This window comes from Megascapheus bottae, chromosome 15, assembly GCF_031878675.1.
Source record: "Megascapheus bottae isolate mThoBot1 chromosome 15, mThoBot2.hap1, whole genome shotgun sequence".
Lineage (NCBI taxonomy): Eukaryota > Metazoa > Chordata > Mammalia > Rodentia > Geomyidae > Megascapheus > Megascapheus bottae.
In genome coordinates, this window is record NC_143523.1 from 26,499,738 (window position 1) to 26,518,851 (window position 19,114).

The 19,114-nt window shown below is 39.4% G+C and overlaps 1 pseudogene; it reads right to left on the bottom strand.

The window, feature by feature from the left end:
* Positions 1-1,847: 1,847 nt before the first annotated feature.
* On the bottom strand, positions 1,848-16,473 carry LOC150054042 (cytochrome P450 2C26-like; annotated as a pseudogene).
* Positions 16,474-19,114: the final 2,641 nt, after the last annotated feature.

Sequence of the window (19,114 nt, forward strand, 5' to 3'; positions counted from 1 at the left end):
TCTATAGATATAATGTTTTATTTCATAAATTAATATGTTTCTATGACATACAAACCCTTAGCCTAATTGTGATTAAGTTCTAAATACTAAGTCCCAGTGATTGTAAATAGAGATTCCCTCCTTGAACACTTGTATGTTAAACTTGTCATTTAAAATATGATGTAAAAATTAATGTTAATAAATTCTTCAAAAAATCATGCACTCTAAAAATCTAAGCAATTTTATAGGTAAATCATTAGCAATGACTACTAAATTGTATAAATTTACTTACTTTGAGTTCATCAGAATGATTAAAGCAATTATATTTCTATATATCATAGTCTATATATTATGTATCTATATATAAGAAAGGCACCATAAAAACAATAACAGTCACCCCAGGCACTGGTGGCTCATGATTGTAATCCTAACTCCTTGGTTGTCTGAGGTCTGTGGCTTGTGGTTTGAGGCCAGCCCACACAGGAAAGTCCATGAGTCTCTTATCTCCACTTAACTACCAGTATTCTGGTAATGGTACTGTGGCCCAAAGTGGTTGAGTACTAGCTTTGAGTTAATGAGCTTAGTGACAGCACACAAGCCATGATTTCAAGTCTCAAGTCCAACAAAAAATAAAATAATAACAGCTGAAACCATTGGTGTTTTGAGAAAGTCTATGAATATATTTTTAAGCAATTTTATTGAAAACAAAATATTACTTGGAAAATAAAGTAAAGCACAGATAAATTGGAAGTATAGTATGACTTATTCATGAATTGATGAAATCAAGGTACCATTTGCCCCAATGTATCTATAATTTTTCTATAGGCATAAGAAACATCCCAGCAGAGCATGTTGGGAAATGGACAAAAATACCTTTGGAAATACAAAAACTAAATGTACAACAAAAAAAGGAAGAAGGAAGAGCAAAAAGAAGGCCGAAAAACAAAAGGAAATATTTTTTGGGGGTCATGGGGCTTGAACTCTGGGACTGGGCGCTGTCCCTCAACTTTTCAGCTCCAGGCTGCTGCCACATAGTTCCCACTTCCCACACTCCCCATTTTCTTTTTTTTTTTTTAACTTGCGTTAATTGTAATTAATAGAGGGATTGCAGTTTTATTTGCCCCCATAGAAGAAGAATTACTTCACACACATTGATACCCCTTCTCATGTTTTTTCCTCATTTCCCTGCTCCCCTTTCTTATTTCAAATAAACAAGTAAACATATATACAATATACCGGATTAAAAGGTAAGATACTGTGACAATATGAGAATAACCAAGGGACAACAAAAGGGAGAAATGACATAGTACATTAAGAAGAACATTCACGCATTATATAGGTCTTGTTTCCATTTCCTGGAGGTTCTTTCATTTAGCCTCATTCTATATGGCCTTATATATCTAGGTTTTGAGCTATTGTAATCCTCTGCTAGTACAGTCAAGTTTTGTACTAATTATTACAAACCACTTCCCATTTTCTAATGATTAATTGGAGATAAGCATCTCCAGGCTTTGTAATGTCCTTGCTGGTTTGAACCTTGATCCTCAAATCTCAGCTCCTGAGTAGCTAGGATTACAGGCATGAACCACAGCGCATGGCAAAACAAAAATAATTTAAGGGACAAAACGAAATTGGAAAATTCACAGTACCAGATACCAAGACTATTCTTGCATGGATATATAACCCCCAAACTTCCCATAACACAAAGTCTCCTGGGCAGCCAACTGTGAGACTTCTGCAGCTCTCTCATTGGTATGGAGGAGCAGAATCCCACAGTGAACCCAGAAACTCAGGCTCCTATGGAGGCTCCCAGAGAAGAAACAAGCCCACCTTGGGAATGACGTAGCCTCTGAACTTCACATCCCGGGTCATGCATGGGGCAGGTTCATGGGTATGAGACTGATGTATCTCTGGACCTCATGCAGCACTGCATCCATGTAGGGCATGCGGCTCCTGTCCTGCATGCAGGGGCTCCGATGCCTGCCAATCACTTGGTCAATCTCTTCCTTCTCTTTAGCTGGTTGAGACACAAATAAGGAATGGTGAGATAGGTGGAAAGTGACACACTGATCACAGTAATTCAGTCCTACATAAAGTGTGATAATGTATCTCAACAAGAGTGGAGGTTAAAAAAAATACATCATCCATGGAATACTTACATTGAAGCACATAAATACATCACTCTCTTTCTAAGTAGCCTTCTAATTCATTAATATTGCCATAGAGTTTAGCTTCTTCTTAAAAAAAAAGAACACCAAAAACTAAAAAAACTATTACTGAACATGTAACCTACTTTATATACTGAAATGAAATGAATTTATATAATATATAAGAAGTATAGTATCATAGATACTCCATGATTACAGTACTGTGTTATAATAAAACATTACAAAATAAGGGGAATATTTACAATAAAAGTATATTTTTGATGATACAATTATCTTCAGAATTCACTAATCTCTACAAATATGAATAATAATTCATGAACTAGCCATTAGTATAAATGTGTCTAAGACAACAGCATGATTTTTATGATGCTAAAAAAACCCAATTTTGTTCTAATTCAGAAATATTTTTGTTACTTATAGGTAGCATAATATATGATAACAGACTTATCATGTTTTACCATGAAATATGAAAATGGTTATTTTACAGTAGGTATTTTCAATGTCTTTCAATTTACAGAAAATCTGATGTGTCATAGAAAATAGCTTTGCATCTGTAGTAGATATGAATAGAAGTAAAACTATATTTTAAGAACTAAATAATGTAGACTAGGAGTTTGGCCTAGTGGTAGAGTGCTTGCCTAGCATGCAAGAAGACCCAAGTTCAAGTCCTCAGTAACACATACATAGAAAAAAGGCAGAAATGGTGCTGTAGTTAAAGGGACAGAACGCCGGCCTTGAGGGAAAAGCCCATGCACAGTGTTCAGGTCCTGAATTCAAGGCCAAGGACTGGCAATAAAAAAGTAAACAATGTAAGTTAAAATATATATGAAAGTACATGATGAAAGATGAATTATGACTCAAGGCATGATGTGTTGGGTGGAGTCAGGAGTGTGGTCTAGTGGTACAGTGCTTGCCTAGCATCCACAAATGGGGGTTTAAAATTTCTAGCAATAGCAAGTGGGAAATAATAAGTGGGAAATCTGAAACTCTCGGCCATTTCTGTTTCATTCACAGTGTCTCAGCTCTGTGCTTGCATCATTCACTTCTGGTTTGTTGCGCTTAGGGTGTTTGTTAAGTTGAGCTCCTAGCAACCTCAGAGGCAGTCTAAGAGGACCCCTTGACCTTTCTTTCTCAGTTTCTGGAGTCCAGGATTTTCTCTGACTTGGTTTTAGATAACTGAATGAAATGCATTATACCATATTCTGTGCCAAAAGAGAAAGTCAGGTAGAAAGTTTGTGGCTGATTTGGAAGTCTAATCTTCCCACATTTTTCAATACACAGATAACAGTTACTCTTAAGAATTCTGATGCAAGTTGGGTGTGGTGGCTCACACCTGCAATCCTAGCTACTCAGGAGCCTCAGATCAAGGCTCAAAGCCATCTAGTACCAGCCCAAAAGGACTTGAGAGTCTTATCTCCAATTAACCTCTAGAAAACAGGAAGTGGGGGTTGACCCAAGGGGAGGGTAGCCTTGAGATGAAGAGCTCAGGGATAGCACACAGACCACGTTCAGCCCCATGATCCCCCCCCCCACACACAAAAAGAATACTGATCCAATCTCCATCATCTCTTTACATATGACCTAGTTGAGTCTCTATGAAAATTGTGATGATCGTTCCAATCCTAGTGTTCTGGAATGCTTCAACCTTATTCTGAATGTATTCTTTAATTCCCTTTATTCGGCTAGACACTCACAGAGAATTTTTTATTTAATTGGTAAATTATGGAGATTCTTACATTTCTTCTTTCAGGATGTTATAAATTACTGATGAATTTCAGGAAATAAGAGTTAGATAAGAATCTGTGCAATTTTGCAGTTTGGCCTAATGGTAGAGTGCTTGTTTAGAATGCACAAAACCCTAGGTTCAATGCCTTAGTATCGCTTAGAAGAAGCAACAAGTGGTGTTGTGGTTCAAGTGGCAGAGTACTAGTATTAAGACAGCTTAGACAGTTGCCAGTCTCCAAGTTCAAGCTCCAGGACTGGCAAAGAAATGCTGTATCATAAGCAATATGAGGTATTTGCTGGACCCTTCATCTTCACACTTCAGGGTCTTTACCCAAAATTTCTGAGTAAGGACTTTCCCAGGTCCTCAGGCTTCTCTGGAGAGAGAGCATTTCTTTCCACCTGCTGAATGGAAGTGTGGTAAGAATTTGAGCATGAAGAGTCTATTTGAAGAATTCTTTCCTAACTTCTTCAACATTTGCTATTTCTTTCTCTTTTTTTCATACCATTTCTGGGCCTTGAACTTAGGGCCTGGCCACAGTCCTTTGGCTTTCTTGAGGCTAGTGAGCTACCACTTGAGCCACAGCACCACTTTCGGTTTTTTTCTGTGTATGTGGTACTGAGAAATCCCTCCCAGGGCTTCCTGCACACAAGGCAAGCACTCTACCACTAAGCCACGCTCCTTATCCTGACACTTGTTGTTTCTTTTTTTCATATATTTTTATTGTAATTAATACAAGGGTTACATTATATTCACCAGATAGAAGGTGCATTACTTCACATATTTGATACCCTTTCTCATGTCTTGGTCCCCATTTCCCTCCCCCCACCCCTGCCACTCATCTTGTTTTCCTCCCTTACCTATCCCACTTCAAATAACCAAATATGCATATATACAATATATCAGATAACCAGATGAAATACTGTAACAATATGAGATAATCAAGGGACAGCAAAAGAGATGAGAGATAACATAGTACATTAAAGACAGCAATCACTCATTATATTGCTTTTGCTTCTATATTGTGAGGATCTTTTGTAGCTCAATTTTGTCATTTCTACCCAGGCTACCTTGTCTTTAGGTCACAGCAGAATCAGCAAAGGCTCTGACTCTTCTCAGTGATTCCTACTAACTTCCATTGTAACAAACAGGCTTCCTCTGTCAGGAAGTAATGACATGAACAGGAGATATCGGATTGGAAAATAAACCAGTGGGAAATGTAAGCTTTCACTGAAAACCTAGATATCCTATGATCCAGTAGGCATCTTTGTGGAATGGAGCAGAGGAATTCATAGCAATATTACTTTGGGATTTAATGAGAAATATCAAATTAATAGCTTGAGTTCATTAAGTGGATTTCATCCTATATTTATACTTTTTTTAAGTAGGAGTAAACTATTGGCTTAGACATCCTTCTCAGAAGGATGAAATGTATATTTCCTTTTGGTGGCAGTACCAGGGATTTTTCTCAGGGACTCAGGCTCTTGCTTGGCTTTCTTGCTCATGGCTGGCATTATGCTGTGTGAGCTCCATGTCCTCCCGTTTTTTTGCTGGATATTGGGGAAATGGAGTCTGGCAGACTCCTCTGCCCTGGCTGCCTCCAACCCTCATCTTCCAGGTCTCAGTCTCCTGAGCAACTAGCATTTTAAGGCAGGAGTCAACAGGGCCTGGCCATACAATATATCCAGATATATTCAGCTCCCCTGCTGCTCTCCCTCAGCCTTCCCTTCCCTGCTTCCCAGAGCAATTCCAACAAGCATCATTGTTCCATTTTGGAATAGCATAAAATAAATTACACCCCTTTCTAAGCTCTATAGTAATATCAACTCAACATTGATAAAGATTCTTAACATAAAATGGGAAATTTTGAAGATCTTACAAAACTTGAATAGGAAAAACACTAGAACACAGTGGCATACTAGCACTCTATGGGCTCTTTAGGTAGCACTGTCATGGCCGGGTGTTGACCTTACCACTAGCTCTTTAACTTTGGTTGGTTGGGAGAAAAAGACAAGTGTTTTCTTAGGAAGGAAATATCTTGGCCTCACCTGTATCCATAGTGAGCTAAGAATCCTGAGATTATCACCCAAATTCTGCAACAGGTTAAGGAAGGTCTGGTATTTATAATCAAAATGATTCTTGAAAACAATAAAGCAGATCACATTGCAGGGAGCTGAGCCCAGGATGAAGGTGGGGTCACAGGGGGAGCCTGAAGAGTTAGAAACAAATGAGATATTCATGTGAAATACTTAGCCATTGTCATCTCTACTACTGTACTTATTAATTCCTCTAACAGCGAAACATCCACTTGCAATTAAACAGGCCTATCAATTTCCCTGAAGCATGACTGGGATAGAACAAACTAATTGACTTTACCTATAGATATAGCATTAGTCTTGCAATCCTAGCTACATGCTTGTCGGGAGCAAGAGTGGAATCAAACTGTACTTTGATTTCTCCAGTAAAATCCTGGTCAATTTTGCCAGGTGTAATCTTTATCCCTTTAAGGGCTGAGCTACTTCGCCCTAACAGCAATCCAGCCACTCCCGGGGGAAGGGGGCCGAAGACCCCCGTGGGGAGAGCTTGTGTCCCCATCTCTGGGGTCAATACTGAGCAGGTGGAGGAACAGAGGTCCAATCCTGCACTGCCTGGGGTGGCACGGAGGAGGCTGGAGACTGATCTTGGGGGGTTGTTAGAAGATGCACTTGTGGCCGAGAAGAGGGAGGGACTGCCCCATGGTTTTGCGGGGCCAGGGGCTGGCCCCTTCTCCAGTTTCCCGAAAACGGGCGGCCATTGCGATTTGTTGCTGACTTGCAATCTTTAGCCCAGTGCTTCCCTTTACCACAGCGTGGACATGTGCCAGGTGATTTTTCTCTCTTTAACCTGGCCTGGCGTGGGCATTGCATCATCCAATGTCCTATTTGTCCACAAGAAAAGCAACGCCCTGGGGGCCTAGCATCCTGAGAATGCCGCTGACCTCTGTATTTTAGAAATTCAGTAACAGTCTTTCCTTGAGGAGCGGCGGCTAAAGTAAGGCCTTGTACATGGGAGGGTCCAATATCAGCACACAGTGAAATAAAGTCCGTGATTCCTCCCTTATTCCTATGGGGTCTGATAGCCGCCTGACAGGCGGCGTTGGCATTTTCATAGGCTATGTGTCTAACTATAATCTTCCTTGCATTCTCATCTTGTACTAGGCGGTCTGCAGTTTCCATTAATCGAGACAAAAATTCTAGATAAGGTTCATTTGGTCCCTGTTTAACTTCTACTAGATTTTTTGTACGATTGGAATTGCATAACCTTTTCCAAGCCTCTCTCGCTGCAGCATTTATTTGTAAATAGGCCTCCTTTGCATAACCCAATTGATCTTCGGTGTTTTTATAAGTTCCCTCTCCTAACAACTGATCAACAGTGTAAGGCAGGTTCTTAGACCCATTTGTTTCAATTTTAGCCCGACACTGTGCAGTGAACTCTGTCTCCCATAATAAGTACTCTCCTGCACTAAGGCATGCTCTGGCAAGCCTCTTCCAGTCATTTGGGCATGCAATACCAGCACACGCGGCCTCCAATATTATTTGAGTAAAAGGGGCAGTTGGCCCATATTGGGAGCAGGCACTTTTTAAATCCTGTAATAGTTTAACAGGAACAGGTTGATGGTATACTTGTTCATCATGATCAACTAAACTAGGGAAGCATCGAGGCCCTGAAATATCTTCCCTCTCTCTAGCAGCCTGAGTCAGGTTTAATTGCGATGCACTGTGCCTGGTTGTAGTGCCTGTTAAAAGGGACTTGTTGCTAGGGCCTTTAGGCTTGCCTAAAGGTTGAAAAAGGGATTGAGGCCGTAAGGCTGCAGCCGGTGGCGGTGGGTGTGAGGGGTAAGGTTTAGAATCAGACACCATAGTGGCCTGAGGGTCATCTTTCTTTCCTACTTCTGGGGGGGGCTCTCTGCTCCATCCCCATTTTTGATAGAAAATGTAGCATTTCTTCTAACTTCTCTATCGTAGCCACCCGGCCCTCCATTGACTCATCATAACTTTCCTCCTTGATATTCAAACCTGAATTCTGATACTCAATATCTACTGGTTGTTGTTCCCTTTTCAAGATCTCACTTAGACTCTCTTGGGCTGCTGCATATGGCTCAGCCTCAGGTTTTTCAGAAGGGTCCTTTAACTCATAAATTTCCCTTAATTCAAGATTAAGTTCAGCATTCTCATGTTGAGGATCTATGCATTCATTTACTAGATTCCATACATCAATAGCCTCTACTGGGGTCTTTTCGGGGCCATATACATTATAATATTCTTGAATTCTTTTTCCTATCTGCTGCCAGGTTTTTTGGAATTTCTCCTCTAAAAACCTCGGGCATGCCTCCTCGACAAACTGTAGGAAGCTCTGAAGCACCCCTTTTTCCACCCACGTTCTGTGGGCTTCAAGTAGGTCTGTTAAGATCGGTACAAATGACCTATGGCTATTAACTTGACCCATAATTTTTACTCCTGACTATACACTCTCTTAAGATCCTCTCTTAATAGTCCTACGATGTGTTACTCACCACAGCGGGGTCCTCCACCGTCGTCCCAGATTTTCAGGGTCCCTGTTCGGGCGCCAGATGCCGGGGCCTACCGGCAGCAAATTGGGGTTCCTGAAATAGGGGGCAGGGACTGGAAAAATTAGAAGAGAGACAAACACATCAGGTCCGGGAGGTCTGCAGCCCAGGCAAAAACTGCAGCACCCCGTTTATTCTCAACTCAGAGTTTATATCCCTTCTCGAGACCAGGGCACCGCCAGGTGTTACATCCAGATGGTTAATCAGGGAACTGTTGGGGGTTACATTCATATGGTAAATCTCAGATCAATTGAACAGGAGAAGGCCAAAAAACAATAAGACAATCAAGCAATTATCTGATGCAAATCAAAGTACAGTTTGATTCCACTCTTGCTCCCGACAAAAGGGAATTGGGTAAATCTAAGTCTGAACTTCAAAAAAATTAGTAGGTTTGAATGTTTCCTATATCTCAAAGGTTTATTGCATTGTCTTAAAGAAAAGCTGGTAAATATTTTTCTAGATCCTGAAATCTGCATTTTATTGCAAGGCATACAGCTGTTTACATTGTAAACATTGTATCCTGTTTAGCACAGAGGTGTTAGGGAATTTGGGATTTATTACTTTAAGTTAAAGTTTGGAAACATGTATTAGAGATTTCAATGTAAAATTGTTCATTAACGTCAGAAACTTTGCCTGTCTGTCTTTTCTTGCAAACTGACACTAGAAATCTAATGGTAAAATGTGGATAATGTGATTAGTATTTTAAAGGAATGTTTAAAGGTTTATCTCCATGCAATTGGGTGTATTTTAAAAAAGGGAAGGAAACTAAGTCCAGACTTAGGCTTTTGGTGCACTGATGTCTATAGTTCTTGCATTAGGGAAAAACTGTTATTTGAGTTTAAACTGTTGTTGGAGTTTTAGACAGTAATCTAAACTGCAAAAGAGCCCCTTTTTTCTAAAAGGCAAGAGGAGTGCCTTGGGCCCTAGGGGGCCTGAGGGCAGAAGGAGTTCTTTGTGCCCTTAAAGGTTTTTCAATTGCAAATAAAGGCTAAGGTGTTAATTGTTTAAGCCAGTATCAGTAAAAGTTATTAAGAACATTGGAAATGGGTTTCTAAACAATATTTGAAAGTGAAGTTGTCTTAAATGTTTAAAGAAAGAGAAAAAAGGAAAATCAGTACTACCAAAGTAATTGCTTAAATTGCTATTTCAGCTTGCTCTTGTAACTTTCAGCTAGCCCATTGGAGAAGAACAGCAATCCTTATTCAGATGTAACTTTGGCTTTTACCAGGTTCTAGGTAAGCTCATGCTTAGAGACTATTTCTGTGTCGACCACCTTGTTGCTCTAATTGGAGAAACGTGGCCTTTTGTAGGACTCACTGATCTGAAAACTGCAGTTCTGAGCCAACCCCAGGCAAAGCAAAGTCCCTGTGAGACTGTGGTGTCTAATCTGCCAGCAGAATGCTGAGGCAGAGTTGCTTTGGAGCTCAAAGTGGCAGAGTACTAGCCTTGAGCTGGAGAGCTGAGGGACAGTACCCAGACCCCGAGTTCAAGTCCAGCAACCAAGCAAGTGAAATGCCCATGGGATGTTTATCCCTGTGTGGAGAGACACTACTGGGACAATGAAGTATCCAGATGCAGAAAGCCTCTGCGTGGATGGCAGAGATGGTGTCAGATCCTAGAGTCACTCGTGCTTGGCCATTCAATATTAATCAGAGCCGGGAGGTCATAGAATAGTTTGTAAGCATGCCTTACTAGTGCCCGTGCCTTTCATAACTGGGCAGGAACTTGTCAATCTTCTGTGATAGTGGGTAGTTTAAAGTCCTAATTGAGCGAAATTTTTATTTATTTATTTATTTATTTTTGACACCAGCCACAAATTCAGGAAAAGTTTGTGGATCTGAGGCTTGTGTCTTTATTAATCTGTTTAGATCTGACAACTGAAGCATTGTTAAGGTTGCAGAAATTTAGTTCCCCAGACAATCAAGAAAAGGCCTTTGCAAATGGGTGCTATGTAAACTACACTATTGTAGCCAAAGATGGTTTGTGCAGTTGTTAAATGTTAAATATGATCTCCAGTTTGGAGCAAATTATTATTCCTGATATCTAATCCTTGCAATCCCTGATAAAACAGGCTAGGCTTCTTAAGGTCCCTGGTCAAGCACAGAGACAACACCCTTGAGTCAGCTTGAAGAAGTCACAGAAGCTGAATCTCCGCCCATCAATCCCCTTTAGATGAAGGGACCAGTCATTTTTGGAAAGTGAGACAGGATAATTAGAGATATTAGAGATAGTGGAAAGAATAGAAATTGCACTTGTGTTTCTTTTAAAATAAAAATGGGGGATATGTCGGGAGCAAGAGTGGAATCAAACTGTACTTTGATTTGCATCAGATAATTGCTTGATTGTCTTATTGTTTTTTGGCCTTCTCCTGTTCAATTGATCTGAGATTTACCATATGAATGTAACCCCCAACAGTTCCCTGATTAACCATCTGGATGTAACACCTGGCGGTGCCCTGGTCTCGAGAAGGGATATAAACTTTGAGTTGAGAATAAACGGGGTGCTGCAGTTTTTGCCTGGGCTGCAGACCTCCCGGACCTGATGTGTTTGTCTCTCTTCTAATTTTTCCAGTCCCTGCCCCCTATTTCAGGAACCCCAATTTGCTGCCGGTAGGCCCCGGCACATGCTATTTGGGAAAAATATTCCTAAGAGTCCAGCGTTCTGAGTGATACTATACCTGCTTGGAAATTCAATAGACTACACAGCACTGAGAGAGAAAGGAAGAGAAAGGAAGAGATCATCACATGAATGTACCTTTTTTGAATCATCAATGGAAAGAAAATAAAGAGTGATGTACTACAGTTCACATACTAGACAAAATTAAAGCAAAAAGCAGAATTCATTCATGTTATATGTGGTAAAAATAGTAACCCCTTTATTAAATGAAAATGTCAGATAAGGCAAATGAAAACGTAAAATTCATAAAAGGCATCTGCTTTTTCAATTTAGTATTTAAAAGTGTATTCATTCTCAGGAAATAAATAGTAAGCTTAATCAAACACTAAATTTAATTTATGGACAAGGATGATCTTTGGGGATTTGGGCATGAGTAAGATATTTTTCAAATGTGTCTATCTATGTGGTTCTGTCCACCATTTATCAGAAAAATCTTGAAAAGGACTATTTTGTCCATTCCCTGGACAGTGAAATTGCTGTGACAAAATAATGAATATATACATTGCCACTGAGTCTACCTCATTGACCCTAAAACATCATGAATTAAAGGCATTGTGTCCTGGTTTGAGTCGTTTGCATTATAGAATGGTCACTGAGTTGGTTACATGTAGGTAGGTTACTTAGTGACTTAAATTTGACTAAGCTGTCAAAAAGAGCTTTATTGTAACTCTGAAGAGGATAGTTGCTTGGGAAGTTGTGGAGATTTTCTATGACTACACGTGTGTCAATCACAGGTTATGCTTGATTTTCAGTCCTTCATTTTATTTGGAAGAATGAATTTAAAAGCCAGCACATTTAGAATCCAAGCAGACAAGCACATCCATTGTGATGAGGAGTAAATAGGTGAGTACAGTGGGTGATAGAAGTCATTACTGAGATTTTTAACATAAAATCCAGTACACATGCAGAAATGTGATAGGCAAAACTGACAACTGAACCAGGATATACTAAGAGAAGACTACAGAGAGAATTTTAGTAGTTGAAATCTTATCACCTCATTGAAAAAATTATTGTGTATTTACAGCTTCATGACATAGTACAGTTATTCTAAATATGTGAAACCAAACTCAAAAGTACAGCATAAGAAGAAAGAGCTAATGTTGATCTGTAGAAACTGTATGATGCTTGCAAAGAAACAAGTTTTGATGTGAATTATATTGAGAGACAATAAAAGAAATAAAATCATATGTAGCTTAACACCATTAAGGAATCCAAAATTACCAGCATGGTTACTGAGGAATTCCTGAAATGCCAATGAAAATGAGCAACCCTCAAACCCTAGATACATAAGGCCATATAGGATGAGGCCAAATTAATGGACCTCCAGGACATGCAAACAAGAGCTTAATTATGAATGACTGTTCATCCTAATGTATTATTTTTTCTCTCTCTACTGTTGTACTTTTGTTAATCTCATATTGTTACAGTATCTGACTTTCTCACCTGGTATATTCTATATACATTTATTTGTTTATTTGAAATAGGAGGGGAAAATAGATGAGGTAAGGGGATTGGGGGAGAGAAATGGGACAAAAACAAGAGAAGGTATATCAATATGTGAGAAGTAATGCACATTCTATCTGGAGAATATAACTGTAACCCCTATACATTAAAAGAAAAGAAAAAAAGAAAAGAAAATGAGCAACCATGTAGTTGCATCTGTGTGTGGGTCTCTGAGAGTTGATAGGTCATTACCACCTGTTCAGTTAGATGGCTGTCTCTACGGTAATGACTAAAAAGGCTGCATGATTCCTTAAGACTTCAGAGAAGAAAATGAAAACATGTCTCTATCCAAGCACTGATGTGCTTTGTGACTATAGTCCCAGCTACTCAGGAGACTAAAATCTGAATTTTGGTTGGCAACAAGCCCATCACCCAATCAATGATGCCTATATTTCACCAGAAGAAAAGCTGAAGGTGTAGCTCAAATGGGAGAGCACCAGCCATGAGCTGTGCAAAGCTTTAAAGCCCAGACTTCAGCCCTCATTCATTATCAGCATCAAGAAAGAAATGTAACATCCCGTTCATGATTTCTGATATGGAAACAAAAAGAACCTGTATCTCAGACAGAAGGCAATTAATGGAGCTGTTTCTATCCCTGTGTAAAGTAGAAATGTAAAGAAGCGCCTACCATTGGTTTTCCTAAACTCCTCCACCAGGCAGCGGGCTTCCTCTTGCACACGCTCTTCAATGCTCTTCTTACCCATGCCAAAGTTCCGCAAAGTCATGAGTGAGAAGCGCCTCATCTCTTTCCATCTGTTCCCATTACTTAACACAATTCCTAGAGGAAGGGAAGCAAAAACATGGATGGACACCAAAAACAAGGAAGAAGAAACTAACAGAGAAGAGCCACAGGGATTGCAAAACTCTGACTAAAGATCAGCTGCTTTTTCCATCTTCCTTATCAACACATCATCTGCCCAACACAAATATACACACCCACACATGCATATGTATGCTTACCGAAGCCTCTATTCACTTTCAGCTACTGGGAACCTTCCTCTTCCAGAGAACTCCTCCCCATGGTCAATCAGAGCTTCCTGCACTGCTTCATATCCATACAAAAGCACAGTGGGCTTCATGCCCAAATACAGAGTGAACACAGGGCCATAGACTTTGGAAAACTGGAAATGAGAAGGAAAAATAAAACAGGCAATTGAAGTCACCATTTCTTCCTCAGAGGGAACCTCAGCAAAAGTGATACCATCACTGTATTTTTTATTTTTTGCCAGTCTGGGCATGGGCTCAGGGCCTGAGCACTGTCCTTGGGGTTTCCTCAAGGCTAGAGCTCTACTACTTTTGGCTTTTTTCTATGTATGTGATGCTGAGGTTTAGAACCCAGGTCTTCCTGCATGCTCGGCAAGCACTCTACCACTAGGTCCAACTCCCAGGCATACATCACTGTATTTTTATGCTTCCTTTTATTGCTAACACAAGTTCAAATGTTTCTAAAATATGTACAATACACAAAACATTTGCTAGAGCTGTCACTTAGAGATGGCCTATCATATGCCAAGCAGTGGATCAGGCAGGTGATACACGGTTGTCATTCATCCTCAAATCATCTACACAGCAGGCACATCATGTTTCATAAAGAAAGAAATAGAGGTCTGTGGACTCTAAATCTATTTCTACAGCCCCATGAATAATAAAGAGAATACTCATAGTTGAGCATCTGTCTATTGGACATTCCATGTTTCAGAAATGTTTGATTCTCCATCACACACAAAAAAATGAATAGCCAGATTAATGTCTCAGAAAACCTGAGAGCTCTTATGCTGAGAATCTCACTTCCTGTGGCAAACAAGAGATAGGAACATTTTTAAGTCAGCATAGGTGCTTCTAGAGCCAAGTGTAGTTGGGATCTATTTGCATTTAGAACAGTGGGTGGGCTTACAGAGGCTTCCCCAGCACATGAAACATCTTCCTAAACCATTTCTCACCCGGCAGCATTCCTGGTCCCAGATAAAAATTTTTTATGCAAAAATCCAAGGAGATTCTGACACCATCAATATTCCTCAAAGGGGTCTTATGTTTTCTCATCTTCACAATCCTCCATAAGATCTCAGAGAAATCCACTTTCAGAAAACTTCTAAATCAAAATCCATGTCTGGTATGCTATATGTATGTTTAATTGAGCTATTAATTACAATACCTTCCTTAGCAAGGATTTTCATTTAAAATAAACATATCTATTGTCTCTTGCAATGTACAAACTGATCTCAGATCTGGGATTTATACCACCACTCTCATATGTACCTCAGATTTGGGACAAGGGAGGTTGTTGGAAAGTGGCTTGCATTTGAGATAAGCCCGGGCCCAGTGACAATTCTCCTCCATGGTCTGTGTGGACTGGAAGGACCAGGGGGCAGCTCTGTACACAGGGACTTGCTTCTTAGCAGACGAATGTTGATTTCTCTAAGTGGGGAAATGATACCATACTTGAGGAGAACATTTAGGATAGGGACTTGAGTTCAGCACTACCCAAGGACATATTTGAAGGTCATCAACGGCTTAGGCCTAGAATTACAGAATTAAACACATTAGGTACAATGGAGTGAACTGTGTCCTTTCCTAAATCCTTATGTTGAAACACTTAACTCAACATATTAGAGATTGGGGATTTGGGAGACAGTGAAGGGATTAGTGCCCTTTCCCTGCTCCATGCAGTATTTTATGTTGTGTGAAGATAGACTGAGACAACTGAAATCTACCAGGCATCAAGAACCAAAGAGGCTCCAGGAAATGAATGAGGTAGCACATGGACCTTTGGCTTTCAAGTCTGTTTATTTGTTAGAAATAAAGGTCTATTGTTTGAGCTGTCTATGATTATTCAAATAGCAGTCAAAGCAGTAAGCATAGGGATTTTTCACAGGAGAAAATGGGAGACTGCAAAGAACCCTAAGGAACAACCCTATGATTCTAACCTTGTTTTAGACACTAGCAAGAATGACTTATCGCCAAGAAATATAAACATAACTACATATACATAAAATTCAGTAATGGGATATATACTCTTTAGACATGCTGTTTTATTACATATAATAATGTGTATCTATAACATACAAAACCTCAGCTTAATATTAATTATGTTCTAAAATCTATATGCCAATGATTGTATATAGATTCCCTTCTTAAAATCTTGTTTGTTAAACATGACATTTCAAATATGATGTAAACATCAATGTTAATAAGTTCTTTAATAAAGAAAGAGTGACTTATGGGGGTGGAGGGGAGGGTAATGGGGACCAAGACATGTGAAAGGGTATCACATATGTGAATTAATGCACCTTCTTTCTGGCAAATATCATGTAACCCTTTTATTAATTACAATAAAAAAGACAGTATTAAAAAAAGAGTGACTTATAAAAAAACATATCTTTTGAACTGAGTTAAGGAGAATAATCCATAACATTTGCAATTTTGTGACAGACTACAATGGACAATAACCCACTAATAATACATTATTTCATTCCATTATTAAAAAACAAAGTAGAAAAGTCACAGGCATATAAACTTCATACAAGAGATTTACCTTGTAAGAATTAATTATATTATTGCAACCTCATGAGTAGATTTAAAATATGGTTTAATTTCTCTCTTGTCCTCTGACAAGTCCACTGACAGACTATGAAGAGTATTTACAATGCTTAAAGTTTTAGTGATGTCTTTCATATCAACCTGCAGGATACTTCCAATGATTGGGAAAGGGGTGGGGCCAGGAGGGAGCTTCCTTCTCCCAGAGTTCTGTCTCCATATGGAAAAGAGAAGCAGACAGGAGAGACCAAGCACCAGGACAACTACTGGATCCATGGAGGACTTCTCTCCTTGCTGAGAGTCCTGTGAGCTTGCAGTGCAGACCTTTTATAATGCTTCCTGAGCAGTATATAGTGGACAACTTTTTAATGCATTAGTAATGAATTAGGTAGACACACTTTCCTATCTCTTCTAATTAGACTTTGTCCTGATGATAGATATAAAGGTGGAATGACCTGTACACATGTCCCTCTTTCAAGAAGGCACAGGGGAGATTATGGCTTAGTTGTACTTGATGGTGATCAAATATTGCTATTTAAAATACTGATGTTCATAGCTGTCAATGTAACCCATGACTGAAAAGTACTAAAGTCAACAACATCATACAAAAAAGCATTACTCCAGAAGTGGTTTTCTTTACATGCATTTTTCAAAATATATTATTTTTTATTCAAAAATTTATTAACATTGATGATGTAAAAGCAAATTATTATTATAAATGTGATGTATAAAGGACTTACAAAGTCCTTTGGTGGGGGCATAGGTGGGGAGACTATATTCCAGGATAGCTTTAGGGAAAATAAATTGAAGACTGTTCATAAAGGAATAGCTTAAGAAAGGGCAGACATGTAGCTCAAGGGTTATAGCACCTTGCAGTACCAAGTGTAAGGCTTTGAGTTGAATCCCTAGTACCACCACTATTAAAATTTTAAACTACCCATGGGACTCAATTTAGAACAAATTTAACATCCTAAGCAACATACTTTTATATAAGCATTAATTTTGTAACCACTGTGTTATTTCAATAGTATTTGAACCTTTCAGTTTTGCATTCTGTGGTAGATTTGTAATTAATTGTAAACATTGTTATGATCCATTCTTGATTATTTTCTTCATTAGTCACATTCAAATAAATACCCATTGAATTAATAATTAATATGGAGGTTAGACAAGTCTGAATTTATAACCTATGGAGTGTTAGTCTCCCCAAATATCCACCATGGTATTAAGGTTTGTGGAGAGGCATGATTAGTATGTGGCTAGAAATGTCAGTCTTGCCGGGCGTGGTGGCTCACACCTGTAATCCTACCTACTCAGGAGGTTGAAATCTGAGGATGATGGTTCAAAGCCAGCCCAGGCACTAAAGTCTGTGAGACTTTTATATCCAATCAGCCACAAGAAAACCAGGAGTGATTCTGTGGCTCAAGGGATAGGACAGGACCCTTGAGCTGAAGAGTTCAGGGACAGCACTCTGGCCCTTGGTTAGGGTGATAACCTTGTGCTGAAGAGCTCAGTAAGAATGTCCAAGTCCAGAATTTAAGCCCCATGACTGACAAAAGATAGAAAGAAAAGAAATGTCAATCTTGCAAATACAATCTGGCTGGCCATATAATTGCATCTTCAGATTCCTCTAAACTGCTTGTTGGAAGTACAGACAGACTGAATATAAAACAATATGTGACATGTACAAAGGGTTATGTTTTGTGTGGTTTATGTCTCCTTAGGGAGAAAGAAGAATATTTTAAAAAGTGAAGAAAACATTCAGAAATACAGAAGCATAAATTCACACATTGCTCTATGTTGCCTAACTTATATTTCAAAGAGTCTTACTTGTTCGTGGTAACATCAATACAGAGCCATGAATTATAACTTTAATGCATGTATTTTCCTTCGCATCAATCATTCCCATTCTATTCCCTACAGACTAGGTCTCCTTCTAAGAATTATCACTCTGATATGAATTAAAACCACCAGAAACTCAGGGTGACACTCAGCTGATTCTATCTTTTACCATCCCCACCTTAAATTCTCTATGCTTATGCCTGTGACAAATAACAGCTTTTTTACATGTCTTGTTTCTTTCATCTTCCTTGACAGAGGAAAGGAAAGTCTGAGAATGATCAGAACCATCAAGAATGCTAATTATCAAGAACACAGCTGAGCAGAAATGATTCCAATATAGCATGTGTGAATCATGTTGGTATTTTTTTCAGTGATTACATAGTAACCACACAGCTGTAGCTGTGCACTGGAAATTGACACAGCCAAAACAACTGTAGTAACACACAAGGAATAGCAGGTGGGTTTGTGTAGTGGGCCCCTACAAACTCTACAGAGTGGTGTATAGGTTTCCTGGGTCTTGAGCACAGGAGATGATAGGAGTGCTGAGGGAAGGAAAGGCATTCTGCATGGGTGAAGAAGACAGCCAGTGTCTGACAGGAAGTGCTCACACAGTATCAGACAGACAGTGCGCCTCCCCAGACAGGAATGAAGCAGAACTGGTACAAGGGTATCAGGGAAGCAAATCCCTTGACCACTGGGATGGTGTTGAGGTCTTCAGGTCAACCAGAGGTTTAAGAATGAAATTTTGTTAAATGGTAATCAGGAATGAAAACAGATGCATTTGGTTCAGACCCTCTCCTACACAAATCCATTTTCCTATAGAAACAAAAACACAAGAGTGTAGTTACTCCTGGTATGTAACTTTTACAATATTCATTCCTATGCCTGCATCTGCCCTAGAGAATGTGACTGTTGGGTGGAATTTGGATTGGGTGTTACAGAAGCAAGTGGACTAATGGTAGCCGATTACCTGTTGAGAAAGACATGAAGTAGTCACTCCTCTTGAAGTTGTAACTCTTATCTATAAAGTGGCCAGGGTCAAGCATTTCTGGGTTGGGACATTCCTTGTTATCATGTAGCACA